This window comes from Phyllostomus discolor, chromosome 2 (assembly GCF_004126475.2).
Source record: "Phyllostomus discolor isolate MPI-MPIP mPhyDis1 chromosome 2, mPhyDis1.pri.v3, whole genome shotgun sequence".
Lineage (NCBI taxonomy): Eukaryota > Metazoa > Chordata > Mammalia > Chiroptera > Phyllostomidae > Phyllostomus > Phyllostomus discolor.
The window spans coordinates 29,524,910-29,543,444 of NC_040904.2; the positions used below are offsets into that span (position 1 = coordinate 29,524,910).

At 36.4% G+C, this 18,535-nt stretch overlaps 1 long non-coding RNA gene across 1 annotated transcript in view; it reads left to right on the forward strand.

Annotated features, from left to right (window-relative positions):
• The first annotated feature begins 2,371 nt into the window (after nt 1-2,371).
• Nucleotides 2,372-18,535, forward strand: part of LOC118498800 — a 134,157-nt gene continuing 117,993 nt past the window's right edge. Inside the window, exon 1 of the long non-coding RNA XR_004901264.1 lies at nt 2,372-2,610. This is a non-coding gene — a long non-coding RNA (uncharacterized LOC118498800). The remainder of the gene's footprint in view (nt 2,611-18,535) is intronic.

An 18,535-nucleotide genomic window follows, 5' to 3' on the forward strand; every position in this document is an offset into this window, starting at 1 on the left:
TAACCTTCTGACACAAGTTCACAAGCCTTATGTGATCTTGCTCACTCGAGATCTGATTTCATACCCCATCCCTTGCTCTCCTGCTCCCGCTATCCCAGGCATAGTTCCCCACTTTGCCATTCCTTTGACTCACCAAGCACAACCTGTCACAGCACCTTTGCACCTACTGTGCACTCTGCCCAGAACATCCTTTCCACAAATATTAGCATGGCTGGTGCTTTCACTGCTTTCTGGTTGCTTTACAAAGAACACACAATCTTGCAGGCTTCCCTGGCCATGCTACCCAAGTAGCATGGGTACTTTTAAACTTCATAACCTTCTTTATTTTTATGCCTACAGTTGTGTCACCTAACAAAATATAGCTGGTGTATTTGTGCACATTTACTGTCTATTTCCTGTTGCAAGAATAAGCCTCATGAAAACAGGGACTGTATTGTATTCATCACGATATTCTGGCAGTTAGAACTGTGCCCAGTACATAATAGGGAGGGATTCAATGAGTGAATGTTCTCTCTAACCTCTACTCTTTTCTGAGTCTGCGCCATTTTTGTTTCTCCCCGCTAAGCTGCTTTCTCTGCATCAGCTAGACACAGCTCATATTTGCTACATGGCCTTTCAGCTGCAGTGTTCTCCACCAACTGGCAACTTCTCTCTTTTACTTTAGTTCACATTCCTGAAAATCTAATTGGACAGGCTTATTTTTCCAGTAAGGCTACAAAAACTATACATTTTTGGCTAGTCTGTGGGTGTACTCTTTCTGGTCAGTTATACACTTTTGGTCTAATGAGGCTGAACCACTTCCCAGCATGGATGATTAGGTGTGAAGGGCTCCAGGCAGGCAGCCAGGAAACACGGACATGTCTAGTACATGAAGCCACTGTGGCCACCTTGACACCAATACTCTTCGTTTCTCCAAGTCCTGCTTGTGAGCATGACATTACTCCTCAGTGCATTGTATCTGCCTTCTGCCTCCATGTTCCTTCCTGATCAAACAATTTCTCTAACTTTCTTATGTTTCTTTGTTACATGTAACTAAGCATCTACAAAATTTCCTGGTAAATATGTCCATGTCTCAAATTTTACACGGCAAAAGTTGGACATATCTAAGTTTCATCAGTATGTGTTACTTTATTATCAACAATTTCCAAATGCTCTTTACTCTTTTTATAATTTTCAACTTTATATTTGAATGTCTTGCCTTTCTAAGGAGTTCTATACAACATTAACCATAGTGCAGAATATATCATAATTTAAGTCAGTGAAACTGAAGTGTTTTTATTTTCCACAGTGCAAAGAGTTGAGGGCATAGACACGTGAGAAGTTATCCTTCTTTTTAATCCCACCAGCACATAAATTTTAAGACTTAAAATTAAAAATTTCTGTTTCCCAAAGGAACCCCACAGAGTATGTAATCAAGCTCTGGTCATCATTTACCTTGGGGGGAAAATGCATAAAATCATTGTAGATGGGTCTCTTATTGAATAGTTTCAAAGTTGAATTTTAATTTTAAAGGAAAAGTGAAATCCCCAATCCGATGCCTGGTGAAAGTAAGAATAGGGGTGGGGAACAGGGATACAGAGGCTTGTTCCTGTTGATCTTTAGGGAGTAAGGAAACAACCCATAATCACATTTTTAAATGCATATCACAGTAGATAATCCTTTAAGTGCTCTATTCAATTAATTAAGCTTATAGCTCATTCAGGTATACAAATTATCCTCTTGAAGGGAAAGAAGCTTAGGGAGATATTTAGAGGGAAATTAATTCCAAGAGCTTTGTTTGAAATATTATAGTCATATGAACACCTTATCACACGAATGATAATGGAAACTCTTTTTCTTTGTTACACTCAACTCAGTGTAACACATTGACTAGGAACACTCTAAACATTTCCAGAGATAAGGTTTGTAATTTTTTGAAGTAACAGAGCATGTTTAACACACATACTTTGTTTTAGTTCAGAGGTATAGATTTCTCTTTTGGAAAGCTGTCTTTGAGTTAAGTATAAAAATCCTGGACATTTCTGATCGAATCCAGCATTATTTTCCTGTGAGTTAAGTAATAGATAATTAATTTCCCAACCCTCATTTGTACCTATATGAAACGACAGTTTTTACTTTATTGTGAAGTATGACAGAAATATAATAACCATAAGCGATAGAATGAAGCTTTTTGTGTGTTTTTGTTTTAAATGGGCACAGTACAGTGTAAATAAAAACCATACTTAACAAAGAATGTGCTGTCATTCTTGTTGTACCTAGTTGTTCCAAGTTTTCTGTAGCTTCCTCTAGGCGCCTCCAGATGGCGCGCTGGTGCCCGTTCTCTCCGCCCAGTGGCCGACCACTTGCCAGCTGCTAGGGAGAAGGAGCTTGGAGGCACAGCACAGGGCTTAACCTGGCTCGGCTGAGAGATGGGTTGCTGAAGGACTCAGAGTGGCAGCTGCAACAGGGCGTCACTCACTATCTAAGTACATTCATTTCTGAGCTCAAAAGGAAGAGCTTAAGCGGGCGGCAGCTGGAGTGTAAATTGCTTTGTAGTATTTAAAAGGAGCATGGATCATGGGGAGCTGAGCTGGTACGAGCAAGAGAAACTACTGAATGGAACTGTGCTGGGTAGGAACCCGTCTGATCATTCTTTGTGTGCCAAACGTTCTGTGTCCTGAATTGTGCCTGTGTGTATACACTCATTTCATTTTCACCTGGATCATGGAGGCTTGGGGTAACAATCTTCCATTTTTCCAACATGATATAATAAAGGCTTTACCGAACATTTTTTTAATAGAAACATGACCAGATTAATGGTCTAAAAAACACATGATAATGACACCAAAATACTTTTTTGAAAAATGTTTCTTTGTTAGAGGAAAAAAAAAGAACAAAGTATACCTAAACCATATTACCAGGTAGTTTTACCAGATATGACTTTTAAAACAAAATAGCCTGTGGGTGCTTGTGTGTGTGTATATATTTAACTACTGCACAATAAATCATTTTACCTGTGGGTGCAGATATAAACACATCTGTAAAGTATGCATGGTTTTTACATCTGTGTGCTAGAAAGAATGTTGTATAACTATGCAAACACTATGATGAAAAATAAACATCTTATGTATGTGTATTTTGTATGGGCTAATATACCATATGAATGTGTTGTGTGTATGTAAAGCTAATATGTATGGGATCTAGAATTATTGCACAGTTATAAAAGTGGTATATATGCATGCATTTCTGTACTTTCACACACAATATTTCTAGGTAGATAACTTAGTAGGAAATCATCTATTGCCTTAAAAATCAGAATTTAAAGAATATACTTTCACTCTTTTATTTTACATTTCCCTAGTTTCATTCAGCACTTAGTTTCCTATGCTTTTAAATTGCAGAGAAAAGTTTTTTTTATATTTAAACATAGAATATTGGCTTAAGTGATTATATGGAAATAAGATGTATAGAGTAAAAATACAGGTTCTCTGGTTTTCAGTTCACTATAGCTTCAATCCACAAGAACTCTGAAAACTTGAGAGTTTTGACTGGGAGATTACATTAGAAACTTGACAAAAAAAAGAAGGATTCAAAAGTTCATAACTAAATTGGGAATAACAGAGGCTCAGGTTTTACTTAGTATTATTACTCTAAAACTAAATTAGACAACCTATAAATTTAGATGCATTCTCTTGTAACAAATGCATGCAGTGAAGCAGATACTGAATTTTGTTTTGCCATTTCATGAAAGCAAATATAACAATTCAACATAAACAAATAGGTACTGGGAGCTAAATGTGCAATATAGTATGCTAAATATAGCCTGAGATGCCACGAAAACGGTCCTTACCCTCAAAAAGTTGCCAGTCAAATGACTGGGGTGGAGGTGAACATATCCATGAATATGAGTATAAACTAAAATACAAATCAAAATAAGTGCTATTATACAGGGACATGAACAACGTGTATAGCATTTAAATGGATAAAGATATCTGGCTAAGAGATTTTAATAAGGTTTTTCTATTGGAAGGGTATGGGTGGAAAGAGTAATTCTGGTGGGTGAAGATGTTAATGATCAGTCAGATATTTGGTTTATGTTGGGTACTGACTTCTTCATTGGTCTCAGATATGAGCAGTGATAGACGATGCTATACAGGTAGGTGGGGCAGTATTGGAGGTTTCTTTGAGCATCAGGCTGGAAACTTTTGATTTCATCATTAGTTCGTACCCAGTGCTATCAACGATATGGATATTCAGTGCTCTTTTAGGAACACTGAGTGCTATGCATGATGGTGAGAGCCAGTATGAGATCTTACAATGATTATATAGTTCATTTATTGTGTATCTATCACATTAGAATTTAGGTTTCAAGACACGAAAGTATTTTACAGCATTATATCCATAGAATCTAGAAATGTCTTGAAAAATATTTATCTACCATAGGAATGAGTGAGGAATGGTATGAGGATAAGGCCGGGATTCTATATTATTTATATTTAGTTTTCCTAATAGTCATCAGTGATCAACATCCTCAAAATTCACCAAGTCCTTGAAACTGTTGTTCTAGTCTATTCCCTTATGGCTCAAGTAATGCAAAGCAAATTTCTGGCAGTAGCCACCATTGATGTTTAATTTTACTCTATTTTTAACCTCTTCCATTAACAGTCTTACCTTCACATTTTTAGAGGGTTATTAAGGTAATTACACACTGCATGATTATTCACGCAGAATTTACCAGTTCATCTTTGTATCTCTACAGTAGGCATATGTGGATGTATAACACATGTGAAGCACATAAATTCATGGAAACAGTTGAAGTCTTTGAGGAATGCCTCTGCGCGCTGCAATGTCTATTTACCGTCTTACAGGAATGCTCCAAATATTTGGTTGTCTGCAACTTAGTTTGAACTCTCTAGACCTTCTCTATAATTGTAGGGGTGCAAAGCGATCGCTTGAGAACCCTTAACAGGGGACACTGGAGTAGTATCCTTGGGGTCCCAGCTCAGCATACATAGGTAGTCCTGTTCTCAGTCCCTGCAAAGTGATGTCTTTTATGGATAGTGACAGACATGTAAAGGAAGTAGTGAAGAAAAAATTTTCATTTGAAATGAGGATACAAAACAAAAATAAATAGACATTTTAAAGGAACTTATAAGCATGGTTCACTTGTTATAAATGCATGTATAGTGTTGTACAAATAGAAAGGTCAAACAATGTCATTGAACCAACAGCATTAAAAGATAAACACCTAGAGATTTCCCTTTTTGCCCAAGAGAGACCTTTCTACTGCCTGACGGTTTATATATCTTAATTTACTTTTATATGATTCATCTAAAAAAAGACAAGGGCATATTTTCTCAGTTTAAAAAATATGTGTCGATGGGGTTCATATGTGTCAATCAAACTGAGTATGCAGGATTTGTTTCACTTTGAACTAATCTGCGGAGAGTCAGGCTTTTTCTCATGTCAATGTCAGCGTGACAAATTTCCATGCCAGTCCTGGTGTCTATTCTGCTGGCCCTGCTGTTAATGCTTTATCTTTAGCCCACGTGCAGGGAGGTGGTAAGATATAGTGACCCAAGACTTTCACCTACTCTCAGCCCTGTGGGCACAGCCTGGCCTGCAGACTAATGGATTAGGGGAAGCATATCTTGTCCAAATAAAGCGGATATTCAGTTTCAAAGAAATATACTGCAGTGTGTACTGCAGGGTTTTCCCCCTAGTGGTGGACTTACAGCTGCTGTGTTTCTTCTACAAATTGAAATAGACTTTTCTTCACATACTGAAGCTAGTTTGGTCAAGATTCTCTAACTTACAGTTTAAAAAACTTGGTTCAGGAGAACATATGATTTTGTTTAAATGGGCATGTAGAAAAATACAAATAAAATGCCCTAAAAATATACTGGGGATTTTTCTTATTTTTGGAAGGCTTGGCATTCAAAAATATACAAATATAAAATACACACAAATAATGGAAATTTTCCACTATTGGATCCCACTCTTTCATAGTGTAAACTTTCCTTTTCCTCTGGTGTGCTGATGTCATTATTTTCTCTAGTCAGTGTCACTGAATCAGTTTAACACGAGTTTTAGTCTTTCCAATAACCCTGGAAACTCTTTAAAGGAAGGAAACCAATTCTGCACTTCCTTCGAACCTCTCTAGTATACTAAAGACACTGCCACTGCCAGCAACAAACAGAATTGAAGTTTGTTCATTTGTTGACAATTAAAGATTAATTTGTTATATTTATACATGAATGCCAATGAGTAGATACAGTCATATAGCAGTGACTTGTAAAGGGAAAAATGGAACTTTTTTTTAAAGATTTTATTTATTTATTTTTAGAGAGGGAAGGGAGGGAGATAGAGAGAGAGAGAGAGAAACATCAATGTGCAGTTGCTGGGGGTTATGGCCTGCAACCCAGGCATGTACCCTGGCTGGGAATCGAACCTGTGACACTTTGGTTCGCAGCCCAAGCTCAATCCACTGAGCTACGCCAGCCAGGGCCAAAATGGAACTCTTTATAGAAGCTCCATATACTGGGAATATTACACCTGGCACACCATATAGAAAGAGAAAATTCCTTCTCTTCAAATCAACTGTTTGAAATGAGACATCTTTTTTAAAATAGTATTTGAAGTATGGAGGTATCTATAAAGGCACAAAGCTTGCCTTCCCTTGGTAAAGCTATTTCCGTCTGGAATAGATACCTTCTGGCATACCTGTGTCCCTGGGGTGTTGTGTAACTGCAGGTAGAATATTGCGAAGTCAGAACTGCTGAAAGTTAGGGCAAATCAGAAGAGTTCCTAGCAGCAAGAATTAACCTTAAGGAATGTTAGAGGCACTGACATACTTTAGAGCTGTTCCTGGAAAAAAAATCATGTATTTTTTTATAATGAGTATATTTTGGAGCATAAAATAACCTGCCACCAAAATGTATAAAAATGAAAATTAGTAGCAGCAAACTTCTATTTTAACAAGTGCTAGAGGAAAGTAACAAAGGATTTGTGGCTGTATTGTTAACAAGAGTGAAGAACTTCTCTGGCATCTCTTCCAAGGCTAACAGTAGAGTTTCTGGTTCCTGAGATGCATTCTTTGCTGGTCTCAGGCTCATTAACAATGGAAGTAGGAGGGAGAGGGTATGAAGTGGCAGCTGCAGCTGTGGGCACTCAGATCATTTGTCACCTGTGTGAAGTTAGTGTTGGCAGCCTCGGAGCTCCAGCACAGAACACCAGGGAGAAAATGCCAGCTGACTATTGTTCCTCACCAGCTTGCTGGCTAACTCAGTCTCATTCTTCAGCTCTCTGCTGAAGTGTTGCTTCCTCCAGGTAGCTGTGCCCGACCTCGCTAAAATACACTTAGCACCCTTCTTTCTGCTCTTAGGGACTCACGTTCTCATCCTTACAACATGCTTAGCACTTGAAGACCTGCCTGCCCTCCTCACTAAACTAAAGGCCAGAGCTGAGCCTTGTCCAACATTGCTCAGTATCTGTGTCTGATTTATAATCGGTTTGGAATAATTATGCATACTTTCTGTTGAATGTTGGCTAAATGAGTACATATAGACTTTGATGACAGTAAAAGTGTGTTTGACTGTCAATATCACATATAAGATAAGAAGTATCTGAACTCTGAGTGTCTTTATCTACTATGTGTAGCAACTGTATACCTTCTTAAGTGTGACTGTTAAAGTTAAAAATCATAACTAGTATTATTATACTATTACTATTTTTCATGGGGTTTCTAGATATTAACTGAGTTAATCCTCAAAAATGCCTATTGTACTTTTGTTTTATATAAGAAATAGAGGCACAGCAATATTAAATTACTTGCCCAAGGTTATAGAGAGAAGACTAATGAAAGTAAAAGACCTAGAAGAGTGCCTAGGAGAGAGCAGATGTGTACTACTCACTTGATGGGGTGTACTGCAATTTTATTTTGGGAAGGCTGGTTCCCATGTAAATGAGAAACTACCCCACACTGTTAAGAACAGTTTGTTCCCAGACTTCAGAGCCTTCTGTTACAGATATCGTAGTTGTAGAATTCCCACAGAAGCTGAACTTCGTCAGACAAAAATGTCTAATGTGTGTAATCTGAGAGAATTACCTTTCATTGAGCATTGTATAGTGTTGGATATAATAGAAACTGAAGAACCATTGTAGGAAATACATTCTCGTTAGGGATCTCAGGGTAAAAAAAGAAGCAAAAGAGAGCATGGTTCATTTTAATACTTTGCACAATTCTTGTCTTATTTACACATTCATTTTATTGCATACCATGCTTACTTTCTCTCATTCTTAAATGTACACATAATTTTGTAGAAAATGTGTAAAGTGAAAACTACAAAGAAAATAAGCAAAATGAATTTATAATTATTTAACCCAGAGATAACTACTATTAATGATTTGGCATAGTACCTTTCTATCTTTGGACAAAATTGCACATAATTACTTTCATATACACATATACCTTTTACACACACATTTGAATATGAAGTCATTTAATAAGTATAATCTTATGTCCTATTTTTGTGCCTATTATTTTATTATGTTATTAACATTTTAATAAAATTATAATTTTTAGTTGCAGCATATTATTACAGTGTGGGATAATATTATAGTTTTACTTAATAAATTTGCTTTTGGTTAATATTCTTTTAATTTTGGAAAATCTCCTAATTTTTGCAATTTTAGCCTATTTAAATAAGTTTGATAGCATGCCTTACCGGTGCCTCCTAAATAACCATATTTAGATGAATAATTAACATCTAATAATAAGGTTGTTTAAAGGGGAGTATGTGTTTCTACTCAGAAGTGAACAAGCTAGCAGAAGCATTTTGGAATGGGTTCATGCTTAAGGAAAAATAAGGCAAACTAAAGTTGCAGGTGGGAACAGAGTCCTACTTCTGGAGTGACCACCCTGTGCCAGGACCTTCGGGGATCAGCTTCACAACCATCATCTCACGGTGATTAGCTGCAGCTCAAGGAGGTGCAATGGCAGGACCAAGCTGCTTTAGCGGCACTGCCAGGATTCAAGTATAAGTCACTTCTGGGTCCTTTCTGTTCTTTTTTTTTTTTTCAATTTAAAACTTGGATTTATTAGAGGGATTGAATAGTTTTTTAAATATGTTTTATTGATTATGCTATTACAGTTGCCCCATTATCCTCCCGTCATTCCCTTCTACTCTGCACACCCCCTCCCACCCACATTCCCCCCTTTAGTTCATGTCCATGTGTCATAAGTTCTTTAGCTTCTACATTTCCCATACTATTCTTGCCCTCCCCCTGTCTATTTTCTACCTATCATTTATGCTACTTATTCTCTGTACCTTTCCCCCCCTCTCCTCCTCCCACTCCCATGTTGCTAATCCTCCATGTGATCTCCATTGCTGTGGTTCTGTTCCTGTTCTAGTTGTTTGCTTAGTTTGTTTTTGCTTTTGTTTTAGGTGTGGTTGTTAATAATTGTGAGTTTGCTGTCATTTTACTGTACATGTTTTTTATCTTCTTTTCCTTAGGTAAGTCCTTTTAACATTTCATAAAATAAGGGCTTGGTGATGATGAACTCCTTTAACTTGGCCTTATCTGAGAAGCACTTTATCTGCCCTTCCATTCTAAATGAAAGCTTTGCTGAATAGAGCAATCTTGGATGTAGGTCCTTGCCTTTCATGACTTGGAGTACTTGTTTCCTGCCCCTTCTTGCCTGCAAGGTCTCTTTTGAGAAATCAACTGACAGTCTGATGGGAACTCCTTTATAGGTTACTGTCTCCTTATCTCTTGCTGCTTCTAGGATTCTCTCCTTCATTTTTATCTTGGCTAATGTAATTATGATGTGCCTTGGTGTGTTCCTCCTTGGGAACTTTCTGTTCTTGTGCTGCCATGGCATCCACACAGCGTTCTGGCAGTGCCTGTAGCTCCGCAGGATACTTCATTCCTTTGGGCCTCGGTTTCCTTGACACCTCTATTGTCATTACAAGTACACTACCTAAATGAAGAAATCGGATTTGAATTTTGATTTCACTTTTTTTAAGTGTGATATCTTACTATGAGTTCCGTCTTTCTCTGCATTTCCATTGAATTTTTTCCCACCTTTCCTGCTGGAGAGCTGTTGATGAAATGATGTTGTGTGCTAGTAATACAAAAGGAACTCCTAGTGAACAGGGGTGCTGCCTCATTCAAAGTGAGTTCTCAAGAAACAGCTTTATGCGTGAATTAATGTTCAACTCATATTTTTAGTTTAAATACTTTACAGAAACATTGTAACTTTAAAAAAATAATCTATGGAAACATTTATTACTAACTCTTTAAAATAATACCGAAGGTTTTAGGGCATTTATTTTCCCAGTATTGTGGGGATTAGGTGTGACTTTCTGAAGACCACGCTGAAGAGAACATTTCTAATATCTAACACCGATGTTCTCTAAAAATGTGTTTTTTTTAGGAATTGGTAAATTGCCTGATATTAATTTCTTTAGAATCATCATTAAAGGTATTAAATTCTTTGTTGTACTGTCAGCAACAAAAATATTTTCAGCTGTACCAATTAATTTTATGAACCTGTTATGAATAATAAACTTAATGGAAGGTTGGTGTTGTACTGAGAGAAAAATGTCATTCTTAGTTTATTAATAGGCTTTTTTTATTAAATATAACCTATATGTCTCCTTTATAGTTGTATTTTTTAACTGGCCCTTAATATATAATTTTAAAATCTTAGAGGGCAAAATAAGAACTTGAGAAGTAATTTTGGGGATGAGATGAGATCTCTACAATTTCAAAGCACTGAAGAAGCTAGATTATAACTTCCCTTGCTAATCCACCACCACGTACAGTTACCTGCATTGTTGTGAACTTCTTAGTTAAACCCTTTTCCAAATCTCCTCTGCTGCTCTATGAGCTCACCTCTTCTTACTTGATCTTAGTGGAGACTGAGCTAAGCTAGTCACTGTCCTTCTAATACATGTCAAAGTTTTTTAGGATGTTGTACTCACACACAGAGCTTTGTGGGGGAACTTTATGTGGGTTTATAAATAATGCAAAAGAGTAAACCTTGCCCTTGAGTTATGTATGTATGTAACAGCAACACTAACATCAACACCCACTTGCTATCTGTAGAATCCTAATAACAATCCTCATGGCAGGTAATATTATGAAAACAGTGGGGAAAAATGAAACAAACCCGATACTGCCTGGTTAAATGACCGTGCTGATTATTTCACCTGGTTCCTGAGCAATTACATTTCATCGAAGTAAAGGCTCTTCTCCCCTTTAGTTTACATATTTAACCTAAATTTTCTATTCCTTTAGTATATCATCTTTAATCATTCCACTTTAGTTTTGTACTACCCAGTTCTAGTTAAAAAAAATTGTCATGTTTATCTCATTCTTTTCATTTCTATTCTGGAATGTGTACAGATTTTTCAATTTGGTAGGGTTGCTAAGGTCTCATTGATTGCCACTTTCTACATAGAATCTTCTAGCCAGTGCCAAACGGAGCTCATTGTATGGATATCTCACATACAGGAAATTAGATTCACTGTAGGCTGGCTTTGTCAAGTGTGTGTACCCATTTATTAAAGTTGGGTATAGTCCATGCAATAAATTATTTTGCTCTGTGCTTATGATTTCATATCATTTTCAGAAACATTATTCATATCTACCACTATATTTTTAAAGAATACATCTTTTCCAGTTTTGCAGACATATTTTTCAAATTGTTTCACTATTCATTGTTGAACTATTTCTGGAAAATAAAAGTGGAGAGTCACCCTAGTTTTTGTAGCACTACAAGGTTGGGAAAATTACAAGAGGCCAAAGAGAGAATGTATTGAGTTTGTGAGACATGGAAAACCTCATCAATAAGGAAAATACACTGTTGGTCTGATGTGATGATCCACATAACATTGCAGTGAGAGGAATATGAAAATCTACGTTTTTATAATTACTGGGCTAGATATGAGGAAATGATTATTTGCAAATTACCATGCACTATATTTTTAACTCTCATTTACTGCTGATAATCAAACTGCAGATTTTGAGAAATTGCTTTGTTTAATTTTGCCTAAAATTCTACTTAAGCAGATCAATTACTGATTTGGGTTTTACTATAAAAAGTATTGTTGAGGAGGAAATTCCCTGTGTGAAAATTTTCTGTAGGGAATGAAGTATTCTAAAATGATTGCTCTGCTATGATTTCCTAGAATCTGATAACAAATTAAATTATATCAAAACTAATTTGTTGCAAAGATAAATGTAAAATGCAGGAGACTGATAGAGATAAAAGAATGTCAGCCAATAAGTCTTCAGGAAATATGCTTTCTTTAAAAAACCACAGTGATGACACAGATATCTTAATTGATGTCTGTGGCTTCATTTTGATAGAGTAGTCTATTAATAACTACTCAAAATATCAGCGATGTGTGCCTGAAGGCACATTTTCAGGTATTAAATCTGAATAGAATGTACCAAATTACATTGCTAAATGCAAGAAAAAAGCCTGGGAAATAGTGGAAAGATCTTTATCCCTTGCCCCATTCTTATTTTATTTTGTTTCTATTTCGATATAATACACTCCCTTGTGTTTTTTTCCCTTTTGCACTCCATCCCGCATCTGGACAGTTTGGAGTAAAGAGGTCCCTGAGTGAAGAGTTGCAGTAAGATTAAAACACTGAAAATAAGGTGTTGGTGGTGGGACAGGGGAAGCAGCCGAAAGGGTGTATGTACTTGCATTCCAATACACATTCATCCGCACCTGCAGGAAGACTTTTGCCATCGCAACCAACTCTTTAGTATTCAGAGAACTCAGCTTTGTGGAGATTTGGCTATAACCCAGACTTGCTTCCCTGGAACACCTAACTTTGTTTTTGGCTGCCGGCTCTATGTGAGACTTCAGTTTCAACACGGTGGAGGACAGTGTTTGCGTCCATGTATGTTATAGTACAAAGGAGCCCAAATTCCAAAGGCAAATCTAGAGGATTTGGGTACACTATTTTGTGCACCCAATAGCATACCTCTTTTCCACCTTGTTCAAGGAGATTTTTGAGATTTGTGTACCATTGGTATATTTCAGTGCAGTGCATAATCAAATGTATTTCATGAGATCTCCCTTCGCTTCATGATTAACACCCGACCATCCATATGTCCAATTATTTCACCTAAGCTACATGCATTAAATAGTCAAATATTGGTTTTACTTTTCGTACTATCCTCAGAGGACTATCAGGTTTGTAACCTTCCTTGAAGAAGTTTTAATATTTTGTAAAAAAAAAAGTAACATAAACAGTGATCCTCTCTCTCTCCTCCAGTGCAAGAATGCAATATATGATGATATTTTGGATTCCTGATCTTTGGAAATATTTGTTTATAAAATCTAAATATTATAAAAATATCACACAGCCAACTATAAATAGCTTCTATCATCTTTCTTTTTGCTGCCAAACAAAGTAAACAGCTCTAATCACTATGGTAGGGAGAAGAACATTTCACAGTGTTTTGTTCTTGACATATTCTCCCTGGGAATGCCTACTCAAAATTAAAACTCATCTTGAATAAGATTATAGATGTTTGTATAAGATAGTAATATAATGGGACATATTTAATGTTAACACTTCTGTCTCTCATCCATAAGTGAAAACATATGAGATCTATGGATTCCCAACATTTAAAAAGACACTAGCAGTATTACAATCCAGCATCCAAGAGAAGGAGGTAATGCATGGGATGAAACTGTTGTGAGAACTAACTTGGGGCCAGGTAATTTAGCATCTTCCATGCTAATTCAAAGTTTGAACTTCTATTCATCAGACCCAAGAGGCTTACCTGTGTTTTATGCATGGGATAAATGGACTATTGTTTTCGTGTTTCAGAGAGATAATTAATTCTAGCAATAATGTGAAGATGAATTAGAAAACAATCTTGTGGGGAGAAAATGTGACACTGAGCTGAGTTAGTAGCAGTAGTGATAGGAAGGAAGGGGAAAAATTAGAAAAGTATTTTAGAAGTATATCAATAGGTAATGGATAGTAAGGAGTTAAAGATGACCTCGAGATTTCTAGGTCATATGACTGGGTACCTAATGATGCCATTAATCTTAATGCAGAGTGACCACTAAGTTTTACTGAGAGGAGACTTCAGATTTTGAAGGGAAACCTGGATAGTGGAGTCAAAATAATGAATTTGTAGTTTGTAGTTGGTCATTCTTAATTCTTCACCTGTTGGACATGCATATTTCTTAACCTTGTCCTATTAACAATTGGGGCTGAGTGATTCATTGTTGTGGAAAACTGCCTTTTGCATTGTAGGATTCTGAGTGACATCTCTGGCTTCTACCACTAGATTCAGCCCTTTCAGTTTTACCAACTAAAAATTTCTCCAGGATGTTGCTAGTATACACTGAGGCAGGGACAATATTGCCCTCAGTTGAGAACAGCTGATGTGCAGATAACAAGGAAGGTGGTACCATTGGGTGACAAGAATTTCAGGTATAGATGAGACATGAAATCAAGATTTAAACTCATCAGTAGTGGCAATTTAAGCAATGTGAGTCAATAACCTTATGCACGAAGAAAAGGTAGATGATTTTATAGTTGACCCTTGCACAACACAAGTCTGAACTGCACTGGTGCACTTACACATGGGTTTTTTTCCCAATAAACACTTGTCCTATTTTCCATCTGCATTTGGGAACCCATGAATGTGAAGGGCTGGCTGTATCCATTGATCTACACCATCTTATATGGGGGACTTGAGCATCCATGGATTTGGACATCATGGGGCAGGGGTGGTTCTGGAAAAATCTTCTCTAGGTACCTAGGGATTACTAAGTTTTGGGGAGTCAAAACTTACACACAAGTTTTCAGCTCCATGAGAAGTTGGTACCCCTAACCCCTGTGGTGTTTAATGTCAACTGCTTAGTGATTTTTGCTTGAACAACTCTAGAGATTAAAAGTTCCTAACCTGAGGATATAAACTGAGGCAGCCCATTTTGTTTTTGGATAATTTAAAATGTTATTATTGTTATATGTTGTTACATTTGAGCCAGATTTCTTGTATTTGGTAAAAATTAATTTTTCTGTATCTCTTTGCTCTGTTTCTGTGATGTTGTGAGTTATAAGGAATATATGTATTTGATCATTTATGTGGATAAAATACATATATATTTCTTATGTGTATTTGGTCTTCATCCATGGTTCCTGGCTCACAGTTCCCAAATCATTTAGAATTTTCTGAGTTACAAGAGCAATGGGAGCATCTTTTGTGTAATGTTTGTTTTCTTGTCCTCAGTCCCTGGAAATGCTTCAGAGCCTTGAGGTAAAATGGGTGTCATATTCATAACAAGTCTTTTACACCAAACTGTTAATGTTAATGAAGTTAATTTGTGGAAAGTGCCCAAGGATGAAAGCTGGTTCCTGGGAGAACCAACCATGAAGTGAGTGTTGGAACTTTCTGTCACAATGCCTAATTTCCAGGGGCGGTGGGAGCAACTAGAGGTTGAATCAATCACTGATCACCAGTGAGTTAATCAATGATGCCTATGTAATGAAACCTCCACAAAAACCTAGAAGGAGGAAGTTTGGAGAGCTCCCAGGTCAAGGGACCAGAATGCTTCCACTTGGGCTGTGTTGGGCACTAAGTTCCGTAAGGACAGAGTAGCTCCTTTGTTTGGGACCTCAACCTATGCATCTCTTTATCTGGCTATTGATTCATATATTTTAATATTCTTTGTATTAAATCAATAATCTAGTGAGTAAACAAACTTCTTTTTAAAAATTCTATGAACTGTTCAAATCAATTAGTTGAACCTAAAGTGGAGGTTTTAGGAACCTCTGATTTACAGCCTGTCTGTCAGAAGTACAGGCAATAACCAGGACTTGTAATTGGCATCCTGAGTTGGAGGGGATCATTGGAACTTCCTTGTGTCAAAAGCACAGGTAACCTGGGCATGCAATTGGCATCTGAAGTAGGCAGTGAATGGTCTGTGGGACTGAACCCTTAACCTGTGGAATCAGATGCTCTCTCCAGATAAGTAGTATCACAATTGAGTTGAATTGTAGGAAACCCAGTTGGTGTCCCAAGAACTATTTGTTGGTGTGTAAACCTCCCATCCCTCACATTGGAATTGGTACCAGAACCTATTTAAGACCTAATTTTGCTTTCATGGGACAGAAAGTGAGTTTCTTGAGACAGTCAAATTATTTTTCCTAAATCCTTCCACATATTTTAATTCAGCTATTGAATCAATTTCTAAAATTCACTATTGCCTCCTGGATAATATCCTGAATATTTTTAACTTTTCTTAATTTATTATACTTTGAGGTTTTTTGCAACATGAACACTATTGGATGACAACCATTTGAAATTTCCTTCTTAAGGTATAGAGAACTGAACAAACTCCATGTTTGACCTGTTCTGTCTAGAGTAAAACAAGCACGCAGTTTCCTAGGTTTTGTCACAGAATTTCTATTACAACATCTCAAAACTGCATTAGCATTTTTGTCAGCCACATTATGCCATCATCTTTCTGTTATTTTTATTTTGCATGAACTTTTCTGTTAAATCATACCATCTACCAGTGATGACTTTTTTGTTTCTAACTCAAGTAAGAAACTTTATTTTTATCCTTTTAAAAGTGATTCCTTCTTTCAGTTAGCCCATCATTTCAAACTGCCTGATCCTTTTGGGTCATGATTTCATCATCCAACATGTTTAGTATTTCTCCCTGTTTCATGCCATCTGTGCATTTAATCAGCAGACCCCACAGACATACTCATCCAAGTTATTAATAAAAAAATGAGTAGGTTAAGTCCAGAGTTAATGGGATTATAGAGTGCTATGGATTTTCTTATCAGTGCTCCTCCAGCTACTTTTTATTTAAAGGCCTTTTTATTTTCATGGAGTACTCTAAAAAAGAGAATCATACAAATAAACATTATATTCAACCTTTCCCAAACAAAATTTTCAAACATAATCCATATATAAGAAATAGTAAAGTAAATTATGTTTCATTTATAGAATGGAACAGCATACTGTCACATGGAAAATGATTTTATTAAGTGATAAAAGGATATAAATTTGAATACAAAATATGGCATCACTATATAGATTATAAATATATATTTAGTAGGTCTAGCTTTAGTTATATCTGTAGAGAACAAAAGAATCTTGATAGTTGCTTCTAACGTGGTAACTATAATTTTTATTGCATTACTATTTTTTAGTCTTAAATGTTACACAATGAATTTGTTACCTTTATATGAAGAAAATAAATCTTAAAATATACTTCCTTATTATATAACTTTGAATCAGCAAAATTAAAAATAGAACCTGGGGGGGAATGTCTGCATCCTTAATGACCTAACAGCCTGATGTTTAATGATAGAAGAAACCTTTCTAAGGAAGCCCCAGTTTTCAACATTCCCTAAGACGGGGAGCAAGAGTTGTGCTACCCTTCCCACCATCAACACTCTGCCCCTGCTGACAGTTATCTTAAGAGATGACAGATGTGGCCAAATAGTCCTGAAGAAACTGGGAAAACATACCTGCCTACTTATTTTAACAGGATTGTTATAAAGATCAAATGAGAGATAAGTGTGAAAATTGGTACATAATTCCTACTCAAGGAAAAGTTTTTTTTTAATATTTTATTTATTTATTTTTAGAGAGGGAAGGGAGGGAGGGAGAGAGAGAAAGAGAGAGCGAGAGAAACATCAATGTGCGGTTGCTGGGGGTTCTGGCCTGCAACCCAGGAATGTACCCTGGCTGGGAATCGAACCTGGGACACTTTGGTTCCCAGCCCGCACTCAATCCACTGAGCTACGCCAGCCAGGGAAGGGAAAGTTTTTAATGAAAGGACTTTAAGTTGTGGTTACTTTAATTTAAATAAGTATTGTGTTTCATAAATATATAGTAGGAGTTCTTGAGCACTATGCAAGGTGAGGTCCTTGAAGGCAGGGGCCATATCATATAAATGTATATACCTTCAACACTTCACACATTATCTTACACATGTTAATAAATGTCTTATGCATGAATAGTGGATGAATCTCATTGCCATCGATATTTGTAAAATGGTAATGGTTTTTATTAAGATAAATGAAATAATAAATATTATTATAAATTATCAAATACTAACACTGCTACTCTGGCATCTTAGTGAAGTAGATCTGTTGACATTATTTTGAGTGATAAACATTTGATTTCTTCTTCTTTCTGCTTCCTAATTTTAGGTACTCGCTGAGACTTTATGCTTGCTCCTATTCTTTCTTTATATTTTTATTATTTTTATTGTATCACTTCATGAGGTCTAAAATATTTTCTGTGTGTGATGACCCTTAAATTAGTCTTGATTTTTTTCAGTCCTACATTTCTTGACTGTTTGCTAACCATATCTTTGGTTTCTTCACATACTCATATTCACCATTAGTAAAACCTAACCTGATTCATAGCCCTACACTGACCTCAGACCACACCCACTCTTTGAGGCGTCTTTTCTGTTAAGGACACTATTCTTTCCTGGTCACCTGTGCTAAAACTCTTGTACTGCCTGGTCTTCTTTCTCTAT